This window comes from Microtus pennsylvanicus, chromosome 9 (genome assembly GCF_037038515.1).
Source record: "Microtus pennsylvanicus isolate mMicPen1 chromosome 9, mMicPen1.hap1, whole genome shotgun sequence".
NCBI classification, from domain to species: domain Eukaryota; kingdom Metazoa; phylum Chordata; class Mammalia; order Rodentia; family Cricetidae; genus Microtus; species Microtus pennsylvanicus.
Genome location: NC_134587.1, coordinates 100,143,139 through 100,155,995, shown reverse-complemented (window position 1 = coordinate 100,155,995; position 12,857 = coordinate 100,143,139). Strand labels below are relative to the sequence as shown.

The 12,857-nt window shown below is 34.8% G+C and overlaps 1 protein-coding gene and 1 non-coding gene across 7 annotated transcripts in view; one reads left to right on the top strand and one right to left on the bottom strand.

Moving 5' to 3' along the window:
* Positions 1–12,857, bottom strand: part of Spock3 (SPARC (osteonectin), cwcv and kazal like domains proteoglycan 3) — a 365,812-nt gene that overhangs the window by 230,157 nt on the left and 122,798 nt on the right. The window lies entirely within an intron of this gene.
* On the top strand, positions 2,581–2,710 carry LOC142858025 (small nucleolar RNA SNORA70). The gene has a single exon (XR_012911919.1). It is a non-coding gene; the product is annotated as a small nucleolar RNA SNORA70 (small nucleolar RNA).

Below are 12,857 nucleotides of genomic sequence, written 5' to 3'. Positions count from 1 at the left end.
CCACTGTCAATCAAGTTCCACAACGACTGATACCCTCATCTGGATTCCTATGGCAACTACTCTCTTGTGTGCATAACACCACAACACGCACGCACACACACACACACACACACACACACACACACACAGAGAGAGAGAGAGAGAGAGAGAGAGAGAGAGAGAGAGAGAGAGAATTTAAAATAAAACAAAATCTTTTTTAAGATTCCAAATTCAAGATGAAGATCATAACATGCTTATTTTAATATCTCATGTCTTTAAAATGGTGTGTTCCTGCTTGAAGATATTGTAATATTTTATCCAAATAATGAAGAGGAGTGAGACAGCTATGCATTTACATATCCCCTAAGCATACCAGACATTAAATCTGAGCACACCTGCAACAGTCTGAGTAAATATGAATTACAGGTCTGGCTTTAACTCTTGGGAGCAGAATCTACTTAGAAGAGTGATAATCTAGAACTCAAAACCCCAGGAGCTGAATTGGAAAAATAATACACAGCAATTTGAGAAGGACATTTTGTGTGTATGTATGGATATATAACCATATCACTAACAACAACAACAACAGCAAAACCACCATCAGCAGAACTTCAGGTGTGGAGACGTTAGAACACTGACACTTCTTGGGAAAGCCTGCCTCCCTTTGTTATTCCCTTAGACATCTCATGACAGCTAACAAAACCATTCAGTTTACTCCAGTTCTAAGAAGTAATGATGGAACCTTTCAATGTTAAAAGTCTGTTTTCAAAGAGATGTAATGGTAAGATTTAACCTCAGTCAAATGTAATTAACCACTCTGCAGACTACAATGACCAGGCTTAATCAGTTTGGACCGATAATTATGTAAAACATGTCATTATAACTCTTTGGGAAACCAAGTGCAACCTGCATGCATGACTTCTGCATGTGAGAAATAAGAAGTTCACGTTATGGGTTACTTTTACTGATCAGCTCCATCTCCTCACGTCACTGGATGTTTACTTTCTTCATATTTACTTGTTTGTTTATTTTTGACCGTGGTTTTGTTAGGTTAAGCCATGAGAGTTTTGCCAAGATGAACATTAAAAGTATTTTTTTTTCAACACAAGTGTTCACTCAACCACAATTTCTTTTCCTTCCATGGACTTTATGTCGATATTGGTTTTTCCACATCTTCAATTTAGAATCAAAACAAGCTCATCGGGGATTTAGTAAAGACCTAGAAGAAATGTTCCCAATTGGATAAACTGGGTCTAGGAAAACACAGTCAAACCTGAATTAAATAAAAACAAGATGATTCTTGAATCATCAGCAAAATCTCACATTAATGAATTATACACACTACAAGCATTTAATATAGTTAATCTGAAACCTTTGTCAATTTCTTGTGCTAAGGAAATCATTGCTGGTTTTACATGAAGGAGTGTACATATGAAAATGTGCTATGTACAGCATTATTTAGAATGTATTTTTCCTTGTGTTATAGTGCCTGGGTCCCTCTCTATTTTGTGAATTGTGTGTGTTTTCAACAAAAACATTGACACTCATGCTATTTCAGTCCAGATAATTCTTTCTTGTATAGAGAACAATGGGCTGGTCTGTGCTTTGTAGGCTATTTGCAGCTCCCTAGGCCTCTATAAAAAAATCAGAAGGCATTCTCCCTCAAGGTTTGACAAACAGAAATACCACCAGATGTTGGCAAGCATCTTCTGGGAGAAATATCGTTCATTTCAAGAATATTTATGGAGAATTACTGGGATACAGGAAAAAGATATTGAAGCAAAATATGTAATAGAAAAGTGTTAATAGTAAAGGTATTTTTAATAAATATTTCATATTATTAAGATATTTTGCACAGTTATGATTTTGAAAGCATATTGTGGTAGACATACAATTTTGTATCAATTTCTCATCATTTAGGTTTGCCTGTATCTAAGCTGTGCTTTTACACTGTTTATAACTTCTTGATATAACAAATATGCTAATTAATGTCTGAAAATTTTTCTGTTTTCTTATAAATACATTAGTAAGTTTTGGAAGGGAGGCAACAACACCAGTCATAATAATAAAAATATTTTGCCTTTATAACTGATTATAACATGACATTATGCAAATTAAGTATGTCACAAGGAGAAGTTTGTGTATGAACATCAGCTGTTTTATTTGTGCCCACACTGCTTCATTTATATTAAAAATGCAAACCCACTCAAAACTCAATATAATTTGTAACAGGCAAATAAACCATAGAAATATGCACAGAAACACAAAATACCTAGATTATCCAACACAACCCCCCAAAAATGAATGATGCTTGACTGCAGGAAAGCTCAAATAAAAATAGCATTTTACTAGCATAAAAACTGACACACAGACTAATGTAATAAAATGAATGACCCAGATACATAGCCATGTAACTTCATCAACCTGACTTTTGACAAACAGGATAAAAATAGACATTTGAGGAAAAATGGGGTCTTCAGAAATGGTACAAAGAAAACTGTAAATATCTATATTTAGATGAATGAAACTATACTCTTATCCCCTAGAACAAAAGTAAACACCAAATGGATAAAAGACCTCAACATAAAAATGAAACTATATTTGTAGCTAATTAAGCTGACCAAGTTCTCTTCCCTACAGGGAACCAGTGTAGAATGATTGTAAACATCAGCCTTTTTGGTAATGTGTGCAGGCTGTTGTCTAGTTGTTCTAACAGAATTTGAAAACAATTTTTGTGTAGTAATATGAGCGGCGGGGCTGTGTCCCCAGCATCCTGGCTGCCTGCTAGCTTATGCCCTGAAATAATTACACAGACACTGTATTCTTTTAAACACTGCTTGGCCCATTAACTCTAGCCCTTACAGGCTAATTCTCATATCCCAATCAACCCATCTCTAATAATCTGTGTAGCATCAGTCTTACAGGGAAAGATTCTAGCCTACGTCCATCCTGGGTCGGAGCTTCATTGTGTGTGTCTCAGAGAGCAGAGCTATCTAGTCTGCGTCTCTGAGCTCACTTCCTCTTCCTCCCAGCATTCTGTTCTGTTTACTCCTCCCACCTATTTTTTAACCTTTGAGGGCCAGCCAAGCAGTTTCTTAATTTTTTTAACCAATGGACCTTCCTCCATCATTTTTGGCCATTATTAAAGTCTCTAATTGCAATGCTTTGCCAAATTTAGGGTACAGTCAAGAATACATGGTGCTTTGGGGAAACCCCAGGGCTCAGTGTTGAGGGTTTAAATGGTTCTGGTCACCATGCCCATCCGCACGAAGCTGTAGAAAAGGACATGTAATTGAGGTTTTGTATAGAGTCAAGTTCAAGTTCTCAGGCCTTCAGAATATCCACATCTCAAAGAAGTGGGGCTTCACCAATTCAAATGTAGATAAATTTGAAGACATGATCTCTGAGAAGCACCTCATTCCTGATGGCTGTGAGGTCAAACTATCCCCAGTTGTGCTTTCCTGGACAAGTGGTGAAGCCTGTGTTTCTGAGAACTTCCACAGTGCTCTCCTGTACACTACTAAATAATATTCAGTAATAAATCTCACACCCAGATTGCTTAAAAAATTAGAAAGGAAGAAAGGATAAAATTCTAGTGGCAAAGTTAGGAACATGCTGTAGAGATACTGGTATAGGTAATGTCTCTAAAACTGATCCTGTGTCTCAGGAAATAATGTCAATGTGTGACACATTGCACTTAGAAAATTGAAAGCCTTCTTACAGCAAAGGAATGGTAAAACAACAGAGTGAAGAACAGATATCTTGCAAATAGAGGAGATTCTTTGTCAGATACACACCTGACAAGGAATTGAATAGTCAAAGAACTAGTTGTAAGTATCAAGAAAACAATCAACACACTAAAGATTAGGCAAACATAAGATCTCCAGGTTTTGGAAGTGTTATCAGACTTTTTGTTTTAATAATTGATGAAAGTGAAGCCCCTGGGATGTGAGAGTAGATAAACTTCAAAGATAATTATGCTAAGTACATTCTACCTTAGGTATTTATCTTGTAATTCTTAACAAAAAATGAGTTTCATACTCTCACTTGAAGTACAATTGGGTTTCATGAATTGCTTAAAAATAAAACATGAAGGAATATACTCAAGAGTTTTAAACCTATATTATTAAATAAGTCCATCTTTCCACCAACACAGATTTCCAGTCATCCTGGAGAAACTTTTAGTCTATACCTTCTACTGAGTGTCCAAATGATATATTGATCAGCTGTCGGTCCTATGAAATAGCCATGGTAAACATTCAATGATCCAAGCTCAGTACTCATTTTACTGTTGCTAGTATAGAAACTCAAAGTGAGAAATAACTAATTGCTTATAGTTAGTCCATGGAGTTATGTGAGATGATTATTAAGTCACTGTGTTGGGAGCTATTTACTATAAAAAATGCTGGAAGCCCTCGTCCCATACCATTAGGCATAAATCAAAACAATTTAGAAGTTTTTTTTTTATTGGACTCTGGAGTTGAGGATAACAGTATTTCTTCATAAACACTGATATACAGCCTTCAAAGTGTTCAGCTGATACAGGTTAAATCTTAACACCAAGCAAATCCTAACATCAGTCTCCCAGTAAGTATTTGATGCAGAATAATAATATAGATCTTTTATTTGAATATTCTATATTGAAAAAGAACATCAGGGCATATACTGAGAAACCACCTAATTACCAGGCTAGAAAAGGTTTCAAGTCAACTGTTTTCACAATTCTATTGAACTTTTTTGCTTATCCACTAACATACTTTATCTTCGTGTGTTTTGGTAATCCATCCTTTGACTCCAAACATTATTGTTAGCTAATTTCTCAGCATTAAGTGACTGTTCTCTACTTGGTCTTGTCACCAATCACTTCAGTTCAACTTCTATTATCCAGAAAGAAGTAAAATGGGTTCTGGTCTCAAATTCCACCCAAGTAGGAAATAATTATGAAAACAATGAGGCAGAGAGAGAGCTTTTGGCTTCCTCTTCAGGGAAATGATAGAGATAGAGATACTACATTAAAAGCTCCTATATATTCCTAAGGAATAAATAAACAAATTGCTTATGTTTGGAGTAAATATTAAAAATATGAGAAAGCAATCATCTTTCAACCTTCTACAATCATTACAAACTGTATTCAATTATTCAGAACCATAGCAATATAAAATAACCTATTATTCATATTGCCAAATTGTTAATTTTTTATATGAATACAAAAACACACATGTATGTATGTATGTGTGTATATATATATATATATATATATATATATATATATATATATATATGAGGTTGAGTGACATCTTCTGATAAAATGGAATGAAATTTCCATCAGTCTGTTTTTATGATGTGTACTTACAATCTTCTAAAGTCTCTCTTTCACAGCTTTAGATTTTCCTCTTCAATCTAGCACATCATTTGATGTAGCTTTCCACCTTAGAATAATTGTGGCACATTCACCACTTATGATAGCCAAAAATGTAAAAGTGGAAATGTATTGTTTTAAAATGTATTCTATGTTGTCACATTGCTCTCCTCATCTCAGGTTTTATTATGGGAAGTATGGCTATCTTAATAACTCAGTTCATAAATTTCACTAAACAGCAAATGTCTGTCTGTAGAAATCTTAACAAATTTGGCCACAGGAATGTTGTAAGTATAAGAAAAGGTTTGTTTGAAGGCAAAAGAATTATTCGTGTGAAGCAAATTATCTGTTTAAGGGCCCCAGGTGTCACATTTATTAAATAAGTAGCAACCATTTTTCCCGGTGGAATCCTAGAATTCTGAAAGAACTCATTTATAACTCTTCCACGAGCATTTTATTTTTAAGAATATTTTATACTCACTGGCTAACCAGGAATTAAATACATAAATAAAATAAATTGTAAGAAAAATGCTATGTTGGTAGGACAACTCTTCAACTGTGTCTGGAAATCTTTGCAAATCAAGGTAAGAATTCCTATGATTATATAAGGAATATATCTAGGTTTATCTTATCTTAGTATATAAAATTCATGATTCAATTGCATCAAAGATAGGTGCCAAATGATCATCAGTCTCTATTCTTGCTTTATTTATTTTGCAATCCCACATCCTAAAATTCCTCCACGAATGGATTTTAGTTTCTGTTTTTCCACATGTAGTTTAGGTCAGCATTAAAATTATATCCAGTTAAACAGGCCTGTTATTGGTTACAAAGTTGATTTGAAAAGTGTCCCATCCACTCTTTTAAAATCTGGTACATCTGCTTAGGATCTTAAAGGTTGTAAAAACTTGCAGTTTCTATGGTTTATTTATTTGCTTTATGCTTTGCTTTAGTAAAAGGAACCTATACTCCATGATTATAAATTGTAATTTTATTACAGAAGAGGTTAATAAGTATCAGTAAATATATTTTAACAGAAAATACTTCTAAATATCATCCATTAAGATCAAGTTGGGTACTTAAGCCAAAGAAGCAGAGAGACTAACTGCTTCTTCCTCTCCTTCCACTGTGCCAAATACAATCCCCAGTCTCATCCCCGGGTCTGCATTAGACTGCCTGCTGCAGCTGACTGCCCTCCTCGCTCACTGCCTCTCTACTCTGTGAGTCACACAAATCTTCCTCATCAAACTCCCCTTTTCCAACTCATTGCTCTATTCCAGCTTCCAAACCCAGGAAATATTTCCTGGTAGACCATTGGATGCTTCATCCGTGGAAGTGGATAGGCTAACTGTAGATCTCTCTTTACAGCCCTCCAATTCCAATCCCCAACTCACATTCCCAGATCCATTGTAGACATGCTATTGCCTCTGTTTACTCTGTCCACATTTCTAGGGGACTATGCAGAAACTGGTGGAGTACTATGCTTTCCTCCCTCCTGTGTACTTCCCCAGCACCAGCCGCCTAGCCCACCCTCACTCCTTAGTATCAGCTCTCAATACATAGAAATACATTTTATATGAAACCGTCAGTGGCCTTATCTACCAAGATCCCAGAAGACTTTCCTACTAGGCAACACATAGCAACCACAGGTGAGTATTACTGTGCAATTTCCTTCAATATTTCATATGTCTCATATAGGTAGAACAGGTTACTGCTTTTTAAAAAGTCTATTCTCCTTTTCCTTCTCTGCTGGATAGTTATATGTCAACTTTACACAAGCTAAAGCCATCTGAAAGGAGGGATCCTCAATAAAGAAAATGCCTTGATAATAGCAAGTTGTAGGAAAGTCTGTAAAACATTTTCTTAATTAATGGTTGATGGAAAAGGGACCAGATTACTGTAGGAATGCCATCTTTGGGCTGATGGTTCCGGACTTTATAAGAAAGCAGACATGAGGAATAAACCAATAAGCAGCATACTCCATGGCCTCTGCATCAGCCCCTGCCCTAAGGATCCTGCCTGTCTTCCTTTGATGATGAGCAGTGATAAGGAAGCTTCAATCCAATGCACCCTTCCCTCTCCAACTTGCTTTATGGTCATGGTGTTTATCACAGCAATAGAAATGTTAACTAAGACATCCTGGCCCAATCTTCCCCTTTTCCTACTTCCCTTTCTCTTTTGTCATTTTCTCTGCTTGTCATAATTTACTTTATATGATGATTTCCAGTTGCACCTATTGTTTCAGCAAACAGCATAAATTCATTCTTCTTATATCTGAGTAAAACAATTGATTCTAGATACCACATTTTAGTTACCCATGAGTTTGTTGATATCAACCTAGACTGATTCCAGAACTCAAATCTCATGAATAGTGCTAGAATAAGAATGCATGTGCAGTTCTTTTATGGAACATTGTCTTGGACTCTTTCGGGTATGTCTTCAGATGCACAGCTGGTTGATAAGGCCATGCAGGGTCATAAAGAAATTGACTGTATTACATTCCCACAAGCAGTGTATATGGGTTCCGTGCTCCCTACATCATTAATAACATTTGTTATTATTCCCAAACTTAGGTTAAAGTAAAATTAGACTAAGAAGAAATGACCTAACAAATTAATAAAGATGTAGAAAATTTAAATGAAGTTTTTAAACATTTTTATTGATTTTTATTGAGGTATACATTTTTCTCTGTTCTTCTCCCTTCTCCTCCCCTCCCCTCCCCTTCAACCCACTCCCATGATCCTCATGCTCCCAATTAACTTAGGAGATCTTGTCATTTTTCTACTTCCCATGTAGTTTAGATCCTTTTATGTCTCTCTTGGGGTCCTTATTGTTCTCTAGATTTTCTGGAATTATGATTTATAGGTTGGTTTCTTTGCTTTATGTCTAAAAACAACTTATGAGTGAGTAGATCTGATATTTATCTTTCTGGGTCTGATTTACCTCACTCAATATGGTGTTTTTTAGATCCATCCATTTGCCTTCAAATTTCAAGATGTCATTTTTTTCTGTTGTGTACTACTCCATTGTGTAAATGTACCACACTTTCCTAATCATTTTTTACTCGAGGGGCAATTAGGTTGTATCCGTGTTCTGGCTATGACAAACTACACTGCTATGAGCTTAGTAGAGCACATGTCCTTGTGGTTCAATCGGGCATTCTTTGTGTATATATTCAAAAATGGTATTGCTGGGTCTTGAGGATTTTCTGAGAAATCATTATTGAGGATTTCCTGAGAAATCATCACACTGACATCCAAAGAGGCTGTGCCAGTTTTCACTCTCAACAGCAATGGAGGAGTGTTCCCTTTACCCCATAACCTCTCCAGCATAAGTTGTTATCAGTGTTTTTGATCTTGGCCATTCTTAGAGGTGTAAGGTGGAATTTCAGAATTGTTTTGATTTACATTTTTTCTGATGGCTAAAGATGTTGAGCATTACCTTTAGTGTGTTTTAGCCATTTTAATTTCTTCTGTTGGGAGTTCTCGTTTAGGTCTATACCCTAGTAGCACAGACACTGAGTGAAACAATTAATAAATGGGATCTCCTGAAACTGAGAAGCTTCTGTAAAGCAAAAGACATGGTCAACAATAAAAAACGGCATCCTATAGAATGGAAAAAGATCTTCACTAACCCCACACCAGTCAGAGGGTTGATCTCCAAAACATACAAAGAACTCAAGAAACTGGTCATCAATAGAACAAATAATCCAATAAATAAATTTTATTAAGTAAAAAAGTCACATATTGTATGACTCCAAGTATTTGATATTTGAAAAAGTAGTAAAACTTTAAGGCAATAAAACAGCAGTGATTCCTGGAGGTTTAGAAGATAGAAAAGAATTAACAGTACCTGAAGACCAGAAGATATAAGGGCTAGAAAGCCATTGTGAGACACAATGTAATCATAAATCCAGTCAGCGTATATCTTCATACCCCAAAAATATATAGTAGATAAAGTGATCTTGATGAAAATTATAAATTTTAGACCATAAAGCTGCATCATTATAGCTTCATCAGTTGAAGCAAATATGTATAGAGATGTTAGAGGAGATTGTGTACAGGAGTACAGGGAATGTTCAGAAAATCTGTACCTGGTCCTGGGTTGCTGTGGATCTTAAACTGCTCTAAAAATAAAAATATGCCACGGTAAATTTTATAACATAGGTAGTATATGATATAGTTCATTTTTATAGCTCTAATTATAATAAACTACACACAATAGAATACTTTAAATGATTTGTAAATTACACACAATATAAATGAATATAAAATGGTAGCCTGTGAGTCTATAAATAGCCTCTATTGGCATAATAAATCTGTAGAATAAATAAAACTTTAACACAGCAATAGACATCTATTTATAGAGGTGTTCACTAGTTAATTAAACTTGCACATTCATGCAAGACTCTTCTGAATTCGTCAGTATAAAACAGTATACAAATTATAAAACAAAGAAATTACCTATTGTAGATGCCAGTATCTTCAAATTCAAAATATTTAACTCTAATATTACATTTTAATAGTTGAATTTTGTGTCTTATATTATTGTAGAAACAAGCCAGTAAAGATAAATATACCATATTTATAATAAGTCCCAACATAAATAGTATAAAAGAAAACCTAAAACCAAAAAAGAAATCATAAAATATTTTGAATGGAAATTTGGGCTAAAATATGTGAATTATGATAAAAATATTCAACAAAAAGCAATATGGATAAAACTCTGAGGTTTCATTTTCATAGTAAATAAAATTAGTGCTTCAAACAGTGTTACCTGTCTAACTTTTAGTTTATTTCATTATTGAAAACAGTATTCTTACTTTAACTCAGAAGGTTCAGTTTTGAAAATCAAAATAATATCTATGCAAATACCAGCATATTTTTTCAGATGTAAACCATCACAATTGTTTCTTGCTCTCTCCAAGGAATAGGTCTACACAAGCGTAAGCACGCACCTGCACTGTCACACACACACACTCACCCCCACATACACATAAGCTATATCCTAAGTAAAAACAGCAGAAATGAGCCTCCTAAGGATATGCAAAAGAAATTCTTATCTAATTGAATCTGGCAGCTCATATGAACAGAACTTTTAAATATTATTATTATTATTTTTTTACTTTTTGACTGATAATGATTTCCCACACAGCACTGAACTTTCTTCAGTCCAATAGGAAAATGTTCACATTAGATCTCATAGGAACCATGAAGTGAAAAATGGCAAGCATTCATATGTTGTGGAAAAACACTTGCAAAGAAAAGAATTGAATGAAAACAAAGAGAAGTCTGGCAACTGCAGATAGTTCAGAGTCGTGTTGTTTCGTGTGTTACTATGCGTGTGAGAGTCACTACCACAAATAGGAGTTATGGGCAGCATTGGGTCTGAATAAGCATGGGCAGGATGGGTGGCGGTATCAAGATAAGGTAGTTAGGCAGAGATGCATAATAAAGCATTACAACTGGACTCCTGTCTTGTAAGACATGTTCTCCTTTTTTTTCAAGAATCAACAGAAGTGTGAGTTACAAGGTATCTAGAAACATAACCCATCAGTGTAGAGATGTAATCCCAAAGTTATAATATATAACTCTAGAGCATTACTCTAGCACAGGATATTATTAACATCCACAAGTTCTGAGATTCTGCTTTCTACATTTGAAGCAAGATAAATATTGCATTTATCTTGTAACTGCAGTGTCTCCCTTTACCTCACCTTATAGATGATGTGACGTAATTTCATTTTACATGCTTGGAATATCAGAGTCTAGACTTCCACACAAAAAATATATCCTGTTTTTGGAATATATACTGGCAATCATTTTAATATGTTTCAACATTCTGTTTTAATTTTGTTAGGTAATTATCAAGCATAGGTAGCATATTGTTATGCAAGCCAGTTGGAGAGTTCTACCTAAACTACTATTGCTCATTTACTTAATTAACAAGTACTGATTATCTAAAATACTCCAAATCTAGGTAAAACGTAAAGCAATCAAGTAAGATGGAAAAGGTCTTCATCTTTCTAGAGTAATCTATCCATACTTTTGTGGGTGCCGTACAGTTCTGTATAATGGTCTTGTATAATGGGGAGTTCCTCCAAATTTTCAGATCTCTTGGTCTTGTAAATTTATTCTATTTTTATATTTACATTTCATTCTTTACTTCTTGAATTGATATCTCTGTGAATGTGATTAAAAGAAAAAGCGTCCCTTTGCATTCATAAAAGTTTCTGTACAGAAATCTTACATATGTTTTAAAAATGCTGTCAAAGAAATATCTTTGAATATTTGAAGTACATCTTTAGAATGTGAAACTAAAACTTGCTGTCTTCCTCTGCAAAATGTGCTAGCTTTCAAAACTTTCAAAACTATTAATGACTTTTCAAAGCTCTCCACAAAATTGTTTTGTCAGTATCCATTCATGAGGAACGACCTATATCCCTTGACAGAACCTAATTTATGTTCCTCGCTGTGTTTTCTCAGAACATTCCTGGATTTAATTATCTGGAAAAACTGTTCCTCTTGATAAAAAAAAAAATATTGTTTCTTGGTTTTCTTCCATGTCTATAGACATTTAGAATAAAGATCTGATGCAATGAGGGGAAAATCTTTAAGGATTAAATATACCAAGGAAATAAGTGGGCATGGGGCATAGTGAAAAGGGCCATTTCCTGAGTTTTAATCAGTGATTAGCTGCTGAGAACACATAAGAAAAAAATCAAATGTAATGGATGATTTCTTTCTGAACGTGTGATTAATATTGTCAGTCAATTGAATCTTGTAAGCAGTTCAAAATGTTGTTAATTACAGTCCAGGGGAAGGCAAATTCAATACCTAACACTTCTAAGCAAAAGCCAATGGAATTTTATGATGCTGGCAACCATAATGCATTTTCAGCATTGCCAAGCTACTGCACATACTATCCTAGTTTTTTATAGACCTCCTGATATGATATTTAAAATGTAACTGTAATGTGAGTATTAAATTAGATCAGAACTGTGTTTACTAGTTTCAAGTTGTGAAGCCATATGTGCTATAAAGATAAAAAGCTTTAGAGAGATGACAAAGCAGCAGACAGAGTTTAAAACTCCTTATGATAATGGGTGCAATCACATCTTCTATCTGGGTGAAACAGTCAACCTGCCAAAAGAGGTTTTGCTCGTCGCAAGCACTTACGATAGATAATTTCAGACATAGCCTATTTCTAATATGTTTCCAAACTTGACTGTTTCTACTCTTCTTTCACATGTTCCCTGAGCCTGAGGTGTGGGAGTTGTTTTGCAAATGTATCCTTTGGGTCTGGCCTCTCCAACTCTGCATCTTGATTGGCTATTTTTTTCTGTAATGATTTCTGTCCACACCCAAAGCACTGAAGTTCTGTACTTCTTGACTTTGTCTAAACTCTGAATACTAAGTTTGGAACTTTATTGCTCCGTCTTCCTGGGATGCTTCTTCATGCTGTGTGTTCTACTTTGCTAAAATAGGAAATGAACCTAAATTGTTTGATCACAAGTAGA